At 37.4% G+C, this 5,456-nt stretch overlaps 1 pseudogene; it reads left to right on the forward strand.

The window, feature by feature from the left end:
* Positions 1-4,123: 4,123 nt before the first annotated feature.
* LOC149190125 (cullin-1 pseudogene) lies at positions 4,124-4,867 on the forward strand (annotated as a pseudogene).
* The last annotated feature ends 589 nt before the right edge of the window (positions 4,868-5,456 follow it).

The following is a 5,456-nucleotide window of genomic DNA, read 5'->3' on the forward strand; positions in this document are numbered from 1 at the left end:
AACAAATGCAACAATCAACCATAAGTATTTGTAAAAATAGTTTAAATAAAACATAAAAAAATTATGAATATGCAAATTTTGCAAGCAAAGGTGTGCTTCCTAACATCGACTATGGTACACTCTTCACATATAATCCCATATTCTCATAGATTCAATTATGAAACCCCACTCATAATGGTCATTAATAATATTTTGCATGGCCTATCTTCATCTGCATTCAAAGAGTATGATAATGTGTAGTGTAAATGTGTGACAAAGGCGAAGAATGCATCCACTCGCAATTGACATAATCTATGAGGGAGAGTCCCACAAATTTAGGAGTTAAAATGTAACTTTTCATGGATTGAAATATAACATTGTTAGTCTTTTAGCTTAATTTTTTGCGCCTCATTAGAAATTTAATTATCTTTTTAACATTCATGACTTGCACTACAGATATATGATTGAAAGTAGCATTAAAGCAAAAACCTTAACCTAGAAAATCGCTAACATGAAGTCAACGTAATGGAAATCAAGATATTACAAAAAAAAACTTTGAATAACTGTGGAATAACTCTCTAACTCTTCAAACTTTCAAATGCTAAAAGATTAAGGGCTTTCACGGATTTCTTCATAAAGACATCTTTTCAGGTTTTCATTTGCACACAGTTTGCAGCTTTTTGAAAATCACCGAGTATAGTTTTGAATATGATATTTAGTAATGGGAGACTACAATTTTGTAAGTAGTGATGCATGTCATGGCTAAATTTTTAAGTCACAATGTTGACAGAAACCTATGAAGCTATCCAGCAAAATTGAAATATGTGACATTGTAATTTAATGTAAATCTATAGCTAATATAGCTAATAAAAATTTTGTTAGCCTCTCATACCTATGTTTGTATTCTCATGAACATGGTCAGACTGATACCTTAACCCAAAAGCACTTGACTCTTCCCCACTTGTCCTTCCTCTTATTTATGCCTCAACCTCCAACCATGTGATGCCTCAACCTCCAGTTAGTGGACTTACACTCCGGTGGTGTGTACGGTAGTTTGAGATGGAAGTTTATATGGTCCCAAAAATTGTCGGCCCAGAAATTTGGGTGTCCCCTATGGAGTGGCGATCTCCGTGTAAATATATCAAAATGGTTCTTCTCTTCTTCCTCACCATGTGACACAATTTCTTTTGTTTTATGGGAAGCGACCAACACAAATAGGCGCAGTCGACACAATCCGGTTACATTACATGACATTCTGTGCGTTCGGCAAGACTTCTCTGTAACGTTGGTAGACGTCGCTTGACAGAAGGTGACGGCTAAGAAAGGCGGGCAGTTACCACTTGGAGTTGCAAAAAATATATTTATAGCGGATGTCACTAGTGGAGTTGGGCGGGTGGATGTTTTTAATGGTGTGTCTATAATACACTAACGCATCAGTGCGTTACTATAACTAGATGCACTGGTGCTTAATAACATATGGTGCATCATGGAAAAGTTAATATATATATAGATCTCTCTATATATAGATCTCTCATCCTAGAGATCCAGGAGGTTGGAGGCTGGAATTTTGTATCTTGTAAGGAAGTGCTGCTGGTTTCTTGGTGCAATATCATAGTGTTGGGTGATCTAGGCTTTTCATTAGGTGAAGAAGGGCTTTCTTGCTGAGAGGATGATGCTGGGTCAAAACAATTGGTTGTAATCCTCTTTTCTCTTTCTTGATTATCAATAAAGCTATTCAAGTTTTCTTCCACATTCTTGTATGATTGATGATTTATGCATTTGTGTGGTCAATGTACATCTAGTGATAATAGATCTATGTTCTTGGATAGTGTTATGCTGCTTTGATTCTACAGGTACTCTTTGAAACTGGGTAGACATGAAGCGAGTGGCAAAGACCTATCAGAAGAGAGAGGAAATGAGCAAGGAACCAAGCGCAAGACAGAGGTTGGTCTCCTTATTCTTCTCTCATCTATTTCTCATAAAGGAAAACGAAAGTAGTTTTTAGTGTGTTTGTTTCTAAGGTAGCTACCAGCCTTAGTGGGACTAGCAGCTCTGCATAGACACTAGTTTTCCCGATAACAAAATGGCGACTCCGCTGGGGAGTGAATAGATTGTTTGTTTATTTGCATTTGTTTAATTTATAAACTTACAGACGGAGCGTGAAGTCAAGCCAGCTAGCCTTCGAACTGCATTTGCTATGCAAGTGCAAAGTGGATCAATGTTGCTTCAGTCTATCTCCGGGTTTTGTTTATGAATTAAACAATTGATTTACAAGCTCTCTAATTGCCCTTGTGGTGGCTCTAGTAACCTCTTTAGATCTACCCCTGTGATTGACTTACTGATTACCACTTGCTTGGCCTAAATCCCTGAACTGAGCTACAAACTGTGACCCGGAACCCAGCTAAAGTCTCGTCCCTGGTCCATCGCACTATGTCTTCTTTGAAACCTGAATGCATCACACTTACTGAGTGTAGTAGGTGTGTTGCATTTCAGTTTCTCTGTGCTACAGGTGCGCTAATCAGACCTCTTCTGCTCTTAGATTTTGGCTTCTGTGTTCATTCTTTTCAGCTCTATTCAGGAGTTTTGTTGCCTGTATTCAGTACACCTCTGTGGAAACCCCCTTCCTTGCCATTATTTTGCCTCCATTGTGCAAAGAACTGTAAATGTTTTTATCTATTTTTGAGTCATTTTTAGTTCTCTTTTACAAAGAAGTAGCGTAATTGAACTGTCGTTTCTTGATTTGAAAGTGTCGCAAGTGTCGTTTTCAGTCATAGGAAAGAATCTGATTGTTCTTGATAGTCGATTACACTGTTACTCTTGTATTTGATTTGAATTGGTAGTTTTTCAAGTGTCGAAAGCAAGTTTTCAATTCCAAATAACAAAGTGTCATCATTGTCCTCATTTTGTTTTGAAAAGAAGCTTGTTAGTAATTGTCGCTTTGAAAATAATTCAGATTTGCGCTTAGCTTTCTTTTTATCATTCACACATTAAGGAGGCTGAAAACAAATACATGCATGTGCATTTGCATTTAGACTGTTTGTTGGTTTGATTTAGGACATTGCATATAGTGTGTGCTCTCTGCTCTTTGTTGAAAGAACGCCATCTCCCTTTCCCTAGTAGCTAGGATTTTCATTGCAAAAAGAAGATTAAACGACTATTTATCATCTTAGATTGCATTTTAGGAATTGTACATCTACATCACGCCGTGAACCTGAAAGGCAAATTTCTTAAGCAAGATCAACTATAAAATAAATTTAATGAATCTAAAAATGCTTTGGAACCTAATGCACAACATCTAGAAGTCTAGGCTAGAGACGTATTCCAGTGTTGTAAAGCCTGGTAACTGTTGTTTTCGCTGTTGGTTGGGTGATTCCTCCACTTTGAGACGACAAGTGCCAGTACGGACTTGTGCTCCCACGTACCGTCGAGTATATTTTGGGAGACGACAATAGGCTTTATCCTTTATCCATAGGAAGCCGTGTCTGCCGCCCTATCGATCGCAATGCATTGAACACAACATTTAGGAAGATTGAATGTCGTACCGTAAAAAGTATTCTGCAGTTTTGCGATTGGTTTGGTAATCCCTCTGTATAGATTTCCAGAGTAGTCCCTTTCGTTTCTTTTCAGACTCCTTAACGGAAAAGGTCCATCTGAGCACTTGTCACTTCAGGCTCATTAAAAATTGAAGGTGACTAGAGTCATCTTTTGTTTTTTCTCGACTCTTAAAAATTGAAAAAACAAGTTGTGTCAAAGCGTCTAAAATTTATTTTAATCAGAATAACGTCACTGTTCCCTCCTGGTCTTAGAAGTTAGTCTCCCTTCATCACAAGTTCTTGTAGAATCGCTAGGAAATCTTTTGGATAGACTAGATATGTCTGAACAACCGTCGACATCCAGGACTGTGTCATCTGACGCAGCAGCAGTAGAGCCTCCTACTGCTACTCCAACGATGTTCGCCGGTATACCATCTGTCCCGGCAAGTTATCAACAACAAGCCAGAGTCTAATCAGGGACTGTTTCGACGACATGGTCAGTTCCTTTTTCTTCTTCCGGATTATCATCTGGTATTTCTTATGTTGAAACTCAAAAAATTGATCCAATGTGTCTTCAAATGCCAATCTACCTTGTGTCCTTTTTTGTGGAAATGGGAGTGGATCGCATGGATTTGTACCAAAAGACTGAAGCTCCCATGTTAGAAGATATTGGAGCTTACTACTCTAGGAAGGGTTCATTATGGATATTAGAGGAGGATTCGTGTCCTGAATATATGATAAAGGCCGAAGAATGTTTGAAACGTGAGAAAGAAAGAGTTGCTCACTATTTTCATTCCAGCAGCGAGAAAAAGTTATTAGAGAAAGTAGAAAATGAAATTCTCTCCTGCTATTATATTAAACTTTTGGAAAATGAGTATTCGGGGTGTCATGTTTTGCTTACAAACGACAAGAATGATGATCTTTCGAGAATGTACAGGCTGTTCTATAGAATACCTCAAAGCTTGGAACCTTTTGCAAATATTTTTAAACAGCATGTAATCAACGAAGGAATAAAATTATTTAAATGGGTGGAAGATGTTTTCAAGAATAATAATATAGATGACATTCTAGCACATGAGTTTGTGGAGAAGATTATTGAAGTGCATGATATAGATGACATTCTAGAACATGAGTTTGTGGAGAAGATTATTGAAGTGCATGATAAGTGTAGTGGTTATGTTGTGGATGCATTTCAAAGAAGCAGTATCTTTTATAAAGCCTTGAGGGACGCATTTGAAGTAATATGTGATAAAAAAGTCGAAGAAAACACATGTGCAGAGTTTCTGGCTACATTTTGTGACAACGTGTTTAAAAAGAGCGGTTTAAGTGATGATCATATTGAGGGAATTCTTTGAAAAGGCGGCGAATCTCCTTCAGTATGTTAGTGATAGAGATTTGTTTGGTGAATTTTACAGGGAAAAACTAGCTTCCAGATTACTACATCATAAAAGCGCAAATGAGAGCCATGAACGAGCCATGTTATCAAAGATAAAGCATCAATGTGGTCTCCAGCTAACGTCAAAGATGCAGGGCATGGTTAATGATTTCACACTGGCCAGGGAGACTCAACTTGAATTCAACACATATCTTCATCATTATTCAAATGTGCATCCTGGAATAGAGTTGGGTGTTACAGTATTAAATAATGGGTTCTGGCCATCCTACACGTTATTCAACCTCAATCCACCAGCAGAAATTCTTAAATGTATTAGGGCGTATGAAGGCTTTTATTCTACAAAATATCAGTATCGTAAACTTACATGAATGTATTGTTTGGGAAATTGTAAAATTATAGGAAACTCCCTTTTATCTGTTTTTGTAGTTGCTCCTTATGAATTAGAATACTTCTTGGCTTCTTACTGTGGAATCTGATTTGAAGACTTTTTCCTTCCAACCATGTTCTTATCATCTAAATTTATCACCTCAGTCATAAGTGCCATGTAC

This window comes from Pinus tabuliformis, chromosome 3_1 (assembly GCF_031772625.1).
Source record: "Pinus tabuliformis cultivar Carrire ecotype Pingquan chromosome 3_1, CPIR1, whole genome shotgun sequence".
Lineage (NCBI taxonomy): Eukaryota > Viridiplantae > Streptophyta > Pinopsida > Pinales > Pinaceae > Pinus > Pinus tabuliformis.